Genomic DNA, 12,903 nt, shown 5'->3' with positions numbered 1-12,903 from the left:
GTGTGGACCTATTCTTGTTGATTTTGAGGGGGTTCTCTGCACCTCCTGGATTTTGATGCTTGTTCCCTTTGCCATATTAGGGAAATTCTCTCCAATAATTCTCTCCAATATACCTTCTGCTCCCCTCTCTCTTTCTTCTTCTTGAATCCCAATTATTCTAATGTTGTTTCATCTTATGATGTCACTTATCTCTCGAATTCTCCCCTTGTGGTCCAGTAGCTGTTTGTCCCTCTTTTGCTCAGCTTCTTTATTCTCTGTCATTTGGTCTTCTATATCACTAATTCTTCCTTCTGCCTCATTTATCCTAGGAGTAAGAGCCTCCATTTTTTATTGCACCTCATTAATAGCTTTTTTTGTTTCAACTTGGTTAGATTTTAGTTCTTTTATTTCTCCAGAAAGGGCTTTTATCTCTTCAGAGAGGGTTTCTCTAGTATCTTCCATGCCTTTTTCGAGCCCGGCTAGAACCTTGAGAATCGTCATTCTGAACTCTGGATCTGACATATTACCAATGTCTGTATTGATTAGGTCCCTAGCCTTTGGTACTGCCTCTTGTTTTTTTCTTTGTGGTGAGTTTTTCCGCCTTGTCATTTTGTCCAGATAAGAGTATATGAAGGAGCAAATAAAATACTGAAAGGGTGGCAAAGACCCCAGGCAAATGCACTTTAACCAAATCAGAAGAGACCCCAAATCATAGGGGGGAGAAAGGGGATAAAAAGAAGTTCATAAAAAAAATTTTAAAAAGAAAACAAATAAAGAAAAAATATTTAAAAAGAAAAATATATATATATATATATTAGATAAACTAGTTTAAAAAAAACATTAAAAAAGAAAAGGGTAAAAGTTAAAAAAAATTAGCAGAACAAGAAAAATTAAATTAAAAAATGTTAAATTAACCACAAGACTAAAAATCATGCGGAGAAAACCATGAGTTCCGTGCTTTGCTTTCTCCTCCTCTGGAATTCTGCTGTTGTCCTTGGTAGGTGAACTTGGTCTTGGCTGGATTTCTTGTTGATCTTCTGGGGGAGGGGCCTATTGTAGTGATTCTCAAGTGTCTTGCCCGAGGCGGAATTACACCGCCCTTACCAGGGGCCGGTCTAAGTAATCTGCTTGGGTTCGCTTTTGGGAGCTTTTGTCCCCTGAATGCTTTCCGTAGAGTTCCGGAGGATGGGAATGAAAATGGTGGCCTCCCAGTCTCCAGCCAAGAGGAGCCAAGAGCTCGGGGCCCCACTCCTCAGTGTGCCCTCAGAGAAAAGAGCCCAATCACTCCTGTGTCCCTGGCCTCTGGCTATGCTCTGAGATCACCCAGCCAACAGGCTTCCCCTGTCTAATACCTGAGAGCTCTATGACACTCAGACACCCCTGATCCTTCTGTGACCCTGCGGGACCTAGGGCCACGCTGACCCCACGTGGGCTTCACCCTGGTTTAGCCTCTGGAACGATGTTCCTCAGTGGAGCAGACTTTTAAAAGTCCTGATTTAGTGCTCCATTGCTCCGCTGCTTGCCAGGAGCCGGCCCCTCCCCCTGTGGTCTATCTTCCCGTCACTTTGGATTCACTTCTCCGCCAGTCCTACCTTTAAGAAAGTGGTTAATTTTCTGTTTCTAGAATTGCTGTTCTTCTTCTCTTGGAACTCCCGTTGGATTTGTAGGTGTTTGCAATGGTTTGATAAGCTATCTAGCTGATCTTCTGCTACCTGATGTAGTCTCAGCCTGCTACTTCTCTGCCATCTTGATTCCTCCTTCTAGTTTTATGGTCTTAAAGATATCAGATACCTGTATTTGCTAAAAGTTCATTTCATGGGTCTTCTTGAAGACAAAACACATTTTCTAAGAGCATCAGGATAATAACTATAACTGACAAAAGACTCAAAAATGGACATGGTTAAAGATCTGATGAGAGTTGGTGATAACAGGAGATTTCAGTATAATGCAGTTGACAAGGAAACCCAGTTCTTTCTGCTACACAACATTTTCATAATCAGAACATCCAGTGATGACTTTATACCAGGACATAAGAAAATTTTCGGGATTTCATATAGTTTCTAAAACAGTCATAGCATTACCCCTACAATATAACCTAAGGCTTATCATCAGTTGTTTGACAATGCTTCCCATGTAATTTAAGATAGTAAGTAAACAAGCCTAATTAGTAAAATGAAAGACTTCATTTACAATTCTTGTGGGAAGTTTGTTAAAACCCTCAGAAAGTTTTAAAGCACATGCCTAAATAGGATTATGCATCATTATAAAACTTAAAACTGAATTATTTATCTCTCCAAGGTGATAATAAGTGATTCCAAAGACAATTAGGTAGGGTTACATAGTTGTTCTTGTAAGGGACTTCTTAATCAGACGGAGCCATTTTGTTGTTTATGCAGTTAACTTAGATTGACCCTATGCAGTAAACTTAGATTAACCCTATGCAGTAAACTTAGATTGACCCTGCCCCTCCCAGAAGAATTTACTTGCAAAGCCCAGATACAAGGGCGGGTCAGGCCAGGTAGAGACAGCCAATCAGTGGGGCGTGCATACTGTCTCCCTAGCTACCAGTCCCAGGTAGCAAAGCCCAGATACAAGGGCGGGTCAGGCCAGGTAGAGATATCCAATCAGTGGGGCATGCACATATCTACTAGGGTGAATTGTAATTCAATTGGCCGCCCATGTGTGACCTAACATGACTGTGCAGTTTTCTCTGTGTACTGCAATCTCATTGGCCACCTGTGTATAGCCCAGCTAAACTACCTCTATAAAAGTTAGTCTGTGAGGCTGGGAGGGGTCGCCTCTTTGCAAGAGACAGCCCTGACCAGTCAGTTTGATTCTCGATGCTTGGCGTGAAATAAAGCTTTGCTTGACCTTCGCTTTGTATCAGTCTCACTCCTTTGATTACGGGCCCTAACAGTTCTCAAAATTTCCCTATAACAAGGTATTAACATTAAGATAGTTGGGAGATTCCTAAAGAATGTCATAATATGTCCCACCCAGAAGTGGGTGTGGGAGAAGGTTGCTGGGTGTCAGCTTTTGCTTTGTCCTCAGCCAGCCTTCTGTTCCCTCATCAATAGGAAGCCAAAAGCAAGTAAACCTTATTTTAGTAATTAATGATTCAGTATTTTGTCTTATTTGGAAAAACTTAGATATCCAATAAATTCAATCTGAGTTGTCATCCAAGTAAAACTGTAAACTTTCAGGTTACCAAAGACTGTGAAAGCTATTTTAGTAATTACCCATAAAAACTTTGAGACAGACAAATTTAACCATCATTTGAAACCGTCTTTTGATGAAAAATCTCAAGAGATAACATGAGCCTATTTGATCCTCGGCAAACCTTTGTAGAATAAAAGTGTTATATTTAATGTTGGGAACTAATTGAGATAGACATGCCTATCTTAATCAAACCAACAAACTCAATTAACTTTAATACAGAAATGTTGCACCTATGTCCACTTAAAAGTCAATCAATTTATTCCCCATTGTCATTGCTTTTCAACCTGGGGTACCTATTGGGAAATCTGAAGTGGGTGGTTTAAGTCCAAGAGGGTGCTGTTTGTTCCCTGATAGTGAGGGCAGGAGAAACGGGAGCTGATGGGTGGTGGAGGCACCCAGGATGTTATAGGAGCTGGTTGTACAAGCTACACCCATGGTGGTGAAGATACAGGAGGAGGGAGTGGGAGAGGCAGGAGAGGGGAGGGGCTGCCAGCAAGGCTGGAGGTGGGTAAAAGCTCAGACAAAGGGAACTTCCTTTCTGCCTCTGCTGCTGCCATTGTATCCTTGGAAAAGCTTGTGGTGAAGGGGGAGAAGGGGAAAGAAGCAAGTTCTGAAGTTTACCCTTGAGTGCACCCACCCAGTAGAAGATGGAATCCTGGATGCTGTCAATTGTAAGCATTTTCTTCAAGAGACAATCAATGAATGGAAAAGCTGGGAGTCTTGGTGGAGGGGTTGTAACCATTGAAAGGAGCAAGAGCAAGATCACTGTAGTTTCTGAAGGGCCTTTTTCCAAAAAGGTATTTGAAATATCTCACCAAAAAGTACATGAAGAATAATCATCTACGTGATTGTGTGCACATAGTTGCTAGCAACAAAGAGAGTTGCTAATTGTGTTACTTTAAAAATTAACTAGGGTGAGGAAGTGGAGGAAAGGGAGGATTAAAACTCATTTATCTGGAATATTTCATAAGAGTTCTTGTGTGAAACTTGGGAACCAAAATGGTGCTTTTCCTTGTGTCTCTGCAGTTAGGGTTGACCAGACACTTGGACATTGGAGCAATAGAACTTTACTCAGGAGAAAAAAAAAAGAAAGAAAGAAAGAAAGAGAGAGAGAGAGAGAAAGAAAGAAAGAAAGAAAGAAAGAAAGAAAGAAAGAACTACTCAGGCTGCGACTCTCTTATTCGTGATTACATGTTTTTTTTTCCTTCTTGAAAATTGTAGTTATTGTGGTAAAAATACCAAAATATTAGTAGAGTCCTAGCCAGAATTGCTAGTGATTTGACTTTGAGCAGATGGATAAGGGTGTGGAGCTGTGCGCTCTGTAGTTAATCACCATTTTTTTAAAGATTTTATTTATTTATGTGACAGAGAGAGATCACAAGTAGGCAGAGAGGCAGACAGAAAGAGAGGGGGAAGCAGGGTCCCCTCTGAGCAGAGAGCGCGATGCGGGGCTCGATCCTAGGACCCTGGGATCATGACCTGAGCCGAAGGCACTGAGCCTCCCAGGCGCCCCAACCATTTTACTTTTAAAAGTGTGAGTTTCATCTGGTGCTTTTCTCAAAGAATCAGTTATACAACCATGGAGACTCCTAACTGACTCTAAGCAAAATGCCTGGGCATGTTCTCTGTGTTTATAGATCTGATTCTGCTTTTGTTTGTTGTTTATTCATTTGTTTGGTGTTTTAGATTTCACATATGAGTAAAATCATATGATATTTGTCTTCCCCAATCTTGCTTCTTTCACTTAGCTTAATACCTTCTAGGTTTATCCATGTTTTCACAAACAGTAAGATTTCATCATTTTTCTTGGCTGCATACATAATATTCCATTGGTTATAGACCTCCTCCTCCTTATCCATTCATCTGTCAGTGGACTCCTAAGTTGCTTCCGTATCTTGGCTATGATAAATAATGCTGCAGTACACATAGGGATCCATACATCTTTTCCAAATTAGTGTTTTCTTTCCCATTGGGTAAATACCTGATGAGAGAAAACAGAACAAAGGCTCGACTTTGCTGCAGCTTGTAGTCTCCAAGCTTATAGATGGTAACACTCCTGCAGCTTCTCAAGGACTTCCTTTCATGCTTAACAGTATAGCTCTGTTCTTCTTAGTGTTGCTTCCCTGTGACAGTAGTAAATAATCTTAATAGTAGAAAGCCCCTCAATGTCCTGGAAGTCTTGTTTCCAAATTCCTTAGAAACTTAACACTATTCCTAAACACCACTAAATAAAAAAAAATATATATAATCAGTTGCATCTCACAATACCCATGCAGGTCTTTCTGCCCATGGGTTCTGTCCCTGTGCTAAGCATCTTTTTGCACCAAAAACATTTCAAGAATTATTTCTTGACTGTTTGCTCACTGGCCCCACATCAATATCCATAGTAATATTATTGGATCACATGGTCTTTCTATTGTTAATTTTTTGAGAAACTTCCATACTGTTTTTCACACTGGCTGTACCATCTTACAATCCCACCATCAGTGTACAATGGTTCCTTTTTCTCCTCATCCTCACCAATACTTATTTCTTGTATTGGTTTTTGCCATTCTGACAGGTGTGAGGTGATCATCTCCTGTGGTTTTGATTTGTATTTCCCTGATGATGAGTGATGTTGAGCATCTTTTCATGTAACTACTGGTGATCTGTATGTCTTCTTTGGTAAATATCTGTTTAGATCCTCTGTGCATTGGTTAATTGGATTGACTGGGGTTTTTAGGGGGTTGACTTGTATGGGTTCTTTATACATCATGGATATTAACACCTTATGGGATAGATCATTTCCAAATATCTTCTCCCAAAGAAGGTTACCTTTTGTTTTGTTGGTGGTTTCCTTCACTATGCAAAAGCATTTTATTTTCATGTATTCCCAATACTTTGTATTTCTTACCCTATCCCTTGTCTGAGGAGACATATCTAGAAAAATTATTTCTATGGTTGATGTCAGAGAAATTATTCTCTATGTTCTCTTTTTCATTTATTTACTTGAGAGAATGAGAAAGCAGAGACAGAGCACAAGTGGAGGAGGAGATGCTGAGGGAGAGGGAGAAGCAGACTCATCCCTGAGCAAAGAGCCCAAAGCAGGGCTTGATCCCAGGACCATGAGATCATGACCTGAGCCAAAGGCAGGCTCTCAACTGAGTGAAACATGCAGGCACCATTCTATATTTCCTTCTAGGAGTTTTATTGTTCAGTTGTCACCAAAATCAGTCTTTAATCCACTTTGACTTTATTCTTGTGTACTGTGCCACAAAGTGATCCAGTGTCATTCACTGATATGCAGCTGCCCACTTTTCCAAGCATCTTTTTGGGAAGAGACTGTCCTTTCCCCATTGTATGTTCTGGCTTTCTTTTTCATAGGTTCATGTACCACAGATCTGTGAGTTTATTTCTGTGCTCTCTATTCTCTTCTATTAACCTATGTGTCTATGTTTTTCAAAATATTATATTTTTTTTTATTTTTTTAATTTCTTTTCAGTGTATTGTACAATATTGTACAGTATTGTACAGTACAATATTGTACTGTTCTCATTACTAAACTCGTAGAATGTCTTGAGATCTGAAATAGTGATACCTCCCACTTTGTTCTTCTTTTTCAAGAATGCTTTGGCTACCAGGGTGTTTTGTGGTTCCATAAAAATTTTAGTATTGTTTGTTCCAGTTTTGAGAAAAATGCTATGGATATTTTTATAAGGATTGCCTTGAATCTGTGCACTGCTTTGGGCTGTAGGTATGGACATTTTAACAATATTAATGCTTCCAAATCAGAAGCATGTATCCCTTTCCATTGGTTTCTGTCATCTTATTTTTCTTTGGTCAATATATTGTAGTTTTCAGAGTACAGGTCTTTCACTTCTTTGGTTAAGTCTTTTATGTACAATTGTAAATGGATTTTTTCATAATTTCACTTTCTGCTGCTTGTTATTGGTGTAACAGAAACATTAATGAACTGTAGGTATTAATTTTGGATCCTGCAACTTGACTGAATTCATTTCTTATTTCTAGGAGTTTTTGGTGGAGCTGTTAAGAGTTTTCTATGTACACTATCATTTCATCTACAAAGAATGACAGTTTAGGTTCTTCATTACCAATATGTATGCCTCTAATTTCTTTTTCTTGTTTGATTGCTGTAACCCAGACTTTCAGTGTTCTGTTGAATAAAAGTGGAGAGAGTGATCATCCATGTCTTACTCCTGATCTGAGAGGAAAACCTCTCAATTTTTCTCCATTAAGATATTATTTGTTTGTTTCTCATAGATGACCATTTTTACATTGAGGAACAATCCCTCTAAACCCACTTTGTTGAGGGTTTTTATCAAAATGGATTTTGAGGGGCAGCTGGGTGTCTCGGTTGGTTAAACATCTGCCTTTGGCTCAAGACTTGATCCCAGACTCCTGGGATCAAGCCCCCACATAGGACTCCCTGATCAGTGGGGAGTCTGCTTCTCCCTCTCCACTCTCCCTGCATGTACTCTCTGTCTCTCTCTCCCTCTCTCTAATAAATAAGTAAAATCTATTTAAAAAGAATAATGGGGACACCTGAGTGGCTCACTCAGTTAAACAGCTGCCTTCAGCTCAGGTCATGATCTCAGGGTCCTGGGATCGAATCCCACATCAGCTTTTTGCTCAGTGGGGAGCCTGCTTCTATCTCTGCCCCTGCCTGCCACTCTGCCTGCTTGTTCCCATTCTCTCTCTCTTACAAATAAATAAATAAATAAATATTTTTTAAAAGAATAAAAGGATGTTGAATTTTGCCAAATGAGTTTTTTCTACATCTACTGACATGATCATACAATGTTTTCATTCATTTTGTAGATGAAATTTATCACATTGATTGACTTGCAAATATTGAAGTATCCTTGCATCCCCAAACTAAATTTCACTTCATAATGGTGAATGGTCCTTTTAATGTATTGCTAAATGTAGTTAATATTTTCTTGAAGATTCTGCCTCTATGTTCATTAGGGATATTGGCCTGTGTGTTCTTTTTCTATGTTGTTTTTCCCTGGCTTCAATATCAGGTTGATTTTGCCCTCATCAAATTTATTTGGAGTTTCCTTCCTCTTTTGTTATTTGGAATAATTTGAAGGAGAATTGTTGATAATTCTGTAAATGTTTGGTAGAACTCCTACATGAAGCCTCCTGTCCTGGACCCTAGTTGTTTGGTAGTTTTTTTTTTTTTTTAATTACTATTTCTATTTCAATTGTAGTAAGACTGTTCAAATTTTTATTTATTCCTGATTCTATTTTGGAGGATTGTATGCATCTAGGAATCTATCCATTTCTTCTAGATTGTCCAACTCTTGGCAGATAGCTTATCATAGTGTTCTTTTATAATCCCTTGCATTCTGTGCTGTCAGTTTTTCCTTCTCCTCTCTCATTTCTGACTTTATTTATCTGGGTCCTTTCTCTTCTTGAAGAGTCTGGCTAACAGGTTTTTCAATATTTGTGTATCTTCTCAGACAACCAGCTCTTGGTTTCATTGAGCCTTCTTCTCTTCACCTTGAGCTTCACCTTGAACTATTTTTTGAGTTCCTTTATGGAAACAGTTGGATTGTTTATTAGAGCTTTTTCTTGTTTCTTGAAGTAGGCTGTACCCATCAATATTTTCCACCTAGAACAGCTTTCACTGGTTCAAAGATTTTCAGTATTGTGTTTTAATTTTCATTTGTTTCCGTGTATTTTTTTTCTCTTCTTTGATTTCTTTCTTGATCCACTAGTTGTTTTGTATCATGTTGTTTTGCCTCCACATGTTTCTTTGGTTTCCAGTTTTTTTTTTCCTTGTGATTAAATTCTACTTCTGTACCTTTAGAGTCAAAAGAAAACCTTATATGATATACTTTCAGTCATTTTATTTTATTTTATTTTATTTTAGAGACAGAGTGCATGAGCAGGGAGGGTTGAGGGGCAGAGCAGACAGAGAGGGAGACAGAGAATCCCATGCTAACTCCATGCCCAGTGCAGTGCTGAAACGGGGCTTAATCTAGTGACCCTGAGATCATGTCTTGTGCTGAAATCAAGACTTGGAAACTTAACAGATTGAGGCACTCAATCTTTTTAAATTAATTAAGGCTTATTTTGTGCCCTAACAAGTGATATGTTCTAGAAAATGTAGCATGTGTACTTGAAAAGAATGTGTATCTTTTTTTGTGTGGGCTGGTCATCTCTATACATCTGTTATGTCAACTTGGTCTAATTTGTTATTCAAAGACACCATTTCTTTATGGATTTTCTGCCTTGATGATCTACCAGTTGTTGTGGGGGGAGTTAAAATCCCCTCCTATTTTTGTGTCACAGTGCTTTGTCACTTTATGTCCATTAATATTTGCTTTATATATTTAGGTGCTTCAGTGTTGGGTGGGCAGATGTTTAGAATTGTTATATACTCTTGTAGGACTGATCCCTTTGTATTAAATAATATCTTTCTTTGTCTCTTGTTACTGCCTTCGTTTTAAACTCTATTTTGTTTACTCTATTTTGCATACTCTATCTTTGTTTACTCTATTTTGTAAACTCTATTTTGTTTGATTTAAGTATTCTTACTCCAGGTTCTTTGTATTGTTTTTGTTTTTGTTTTTGCTTTTTTTTTTTGTATGTATTTTTTTTTCTTCCCATTGCATGGTGTTAGTTTTCCATCCTTAACTTTTAGTCTGTATGTGTCTCTACATCTGAGAGTGATTATTGATAGATACGTTTTTATTGACATCGTGTTACCTTTGAAGTCTTTCTTTCTGTAGATTGTCTCTGTATTTCTGTTCAATGCTATTCTTAGGACTTTTCCTCCTTTATAGTAACCCCCTTAATATTTCCTGCAGTGTCAGCTTGGTGGTTGCATAGTCTTTTAAGCCTTGCCGGTGTTGGAAACTCTTTATCTCTCCATCCATTTTGAATGTCAGTCTTGCTGGATAAAGTATTCTTGGCTGCATGTTCTTCTCATTTAGTTCCCTGAATATATCTTGCCAGCCCTTTCTGGCTTGCCAGGTCTCTGTGGACAGGTCTGACGTTATTCTGATGGGATTTCCTCTGTAAGTAAGGAGCCTCTTTGTCCTAGCGGCTTTCAAGAGATTGTATCTACAATTATGATTCCTCAATTTGACTACGAGGTGCCTTGATTTTTTTTTTTTAAATCTATAATCTTGGGTGGAGACCGTTTGGCCTCTAGTACATGAACGCTGGTTCCATTCGCGAGATTGGGAAAATTTTCATGAAGAACTTGTTCCACTATATCTTCTAGACGTCTTTCTTTCTCCTCCCCTTCAGGGATTCCAATAATTCTGATGCTGGAACGTTTCATGGCATCAATTATTTCCCTGATTCTGTTTTCGTGGCTTCTAAGCTGTTTGTTCCTGATCCTTTCTCTCTATCTGTTTGTCCTCTAGATCACTAATTCTATCTTCTGTTTCAGTTACCCTAGCTTTGAGAGAATTTAGATTAGATTGGAACTCATTGAGAGCATTGTGAACCTCATCACTGATAGCTTTCAGCTCTGTGAACATCATCCCTGGTCACTTTCAGTTTGGCCCTAATCAATTCCATTTGGTCATCCATGGCTTTCTCCAACCTAGCTATTGCCTGAATAATTGTTACCTGAATTCTCTTTCCGACATATTGTCTATGTTGATAGCCATTAGCTCTGTTGCAGAAGGCCTATCCTCTGTATTTTTCTTCTGTTGGGCATTCCTCCTCCTAGTCATTTTGGTGAGAGATGACTGAACAGATGTAGCTGGTTGTATCGACCGTGGTACAGTCAAGGTGCACCCTAGAACGCTTCTGAGCAATCAGGGCTCCCCACCCAAAGGAGAGAAAAAAAGAAAAGAAAAAGAGAGAGAGAGAGAGAGAGAGAGGGAAAAAAGGGAAGATAAAAGAGAAGGTTCAGCCCAAATGGGCCCCAGGTAAGATTGAGGAAGTATACAAACAAAAACAGACAAACAAAAAGACTGATAAAAGTATATGACCAAGAAAAAAAATATATATATAGGCAAATAAAGGAAGCACCTCATCCAAAAGAACCCCAAGTATAAGATTTATATACTATCAGGACAAACACAAAAATACAGAAACAGTGGCAGAAGTAAAAGATGGGAGAGTGGCTATAAATTCTCAGTGTGGGCGAGGAAGATTGTTTTGATTCTTCCTGGCTGTATCTTGATATCTTTGTTAAAGGACTCAACTTTCCTAAGATAAAGGGGGATTAAAAATTGGTTTACCGGGGAGGAGTCAAGATGGCGGAGAAGTAGCTGGCTGAGACGACATCAGGAAGCAGGAGATCAGCTAGATAGCTTATCTAACCATTGCAAACACCTACAAACCCAACAGGAAATCGAAGAGAAGAAGAGCAACAATTCTAGAAACAGAAAATCAATCACTTTCTGAAAGGTAGGACCTGTGGAGAAGTGAATCCAAAGTGACAGGAAGATAGACCGTGGGGGGAGGGGCTGGCTCCCAGCAAGCGGAGGAGCAATGGATCACAAAATCAGGACTATTAAAAGTCTGCTCCACAGAGAGACATTTCTCCAGAGGCTAAACCGGGAGGAAGCCCATGCGGGGTCAGCATAACTCGATGTCCCATGGGGTCACAGAAGGACTGGGGGTGTCTGAGTGTCACAGAGCTTGCAGGTATTAGAGCGGGGAAGCCAGCTACAGCGACAAAGCTGAGGAGTGAGCTCTCAGCTCAGGGGTTACCTTGAACAGGTCGCAGGCTGGGTGAGCTCAGAGCACGGCTGGAGGCCACGGAGACGGAAGCAACCAGGCACTTTTCTCCCGAGTGCAACCGACTGAGCGCTTTCCTACAAGCGCGACCAGAGGCCAGGGAGACAGCGGCGGTTGGCCACTTTTCTCTGAGGGCGCACTGAGGAGCAGGACCCCGAGCTCTCGGCTCCTCCAGACCAGAGATTGGGAGGCCGCCATCTTCATTCCCATCCTCTGGAACTCTACTGAAAGTGCTCAGGGAACAAAAGCTCCCAAAAGCAAACCCAAGCGGATTACTTAGCCCAGCCCCTGGTAAGGGCGGTTGGTCCAATTCCGCCTGGGGCAAAGACACTTGAGAATCACTACAACAGGCCGCTCCCCCAGAAGATCAACAAGAAACCCACCTAAGAGCAACTTCATTCACCAAGGAGAACAGCGGAATTCCAGAGGAGGAGAAAGCAAATCTTATATGGACAAAATGACAAGGCTGAAAAACTCACCACAGAAAAAAGAACAAGAGCCAGTACTGAAGGCTGGGGACCTAATCAATACAGACATTGCTAATATGACAGATCTAGAGTTCAGAATGACAATTCTCAAGGTTCTAGCCGGGCTCAAAAAAGGCATAGAAGATATTAGAGAAACCCTCTCTGGAGAAAGAAAAGCCCTTTCTGGAGAAATAAAAGAACTAAAATCTAACCAAGTTGAAATAAAAAAAAAAAAGCTATTAATGAGGTGCAATCAAAAATGGAGGCTCTCACTGCTAGGATAAATGAGGCAGAAGAAAGAATTAGTGACATAGAAGACAAAATGACAGAGAATAAAGAAGCTGAGCAAAAGAGGGACAAACAGCTACTGGACCATGAGGGGAGAATTCGAGAGATAAGTGACACCATAAGACAAAACAACATTAGAATAATTGGGATTCCAGAAGAAGAAGAAAGAAAGAGGGGAGCAGAAGGTATATTGGAGAGAATTATTGGAGAGAATTTCCCTAATATGGCAAAGGAAACA

General features: G+C 39.8%; 1 pseudogene; it reads left to right on the top strand.

Annotated features, from left to right (window-relative positions):
* The first annotated feature begins 3,631 nt into the window (after window positions 1-3,631).
* LOC116862401 lies at window positions 3,632-4,141 on the top strand (annotated as a pseudogene).
* The last annotated feature ends 8,762 nt before the right edge of the window (window positions 4,142-12,903 follow it).

This window comes from Lontra canadensis, unplaced genomic scaffold (assembly GCF_010015895.1).
Source record: "Lontra canadensis isolate GAN:19392208 unplaced genomic scaffold, GSC_riverotter_1.0 scaffold240, whole genome shotgun sequence".
Taxonomy (NCBI): domain Eukaryota; kingdom Metazoa; phylum Chordata; class Mammalia; order Carnivora; family Mustelidae; genus Lontra; species Lontra canadensis.
This window is presented reverse-complemented; position numbering and strand designations above follow the sequence as displayed.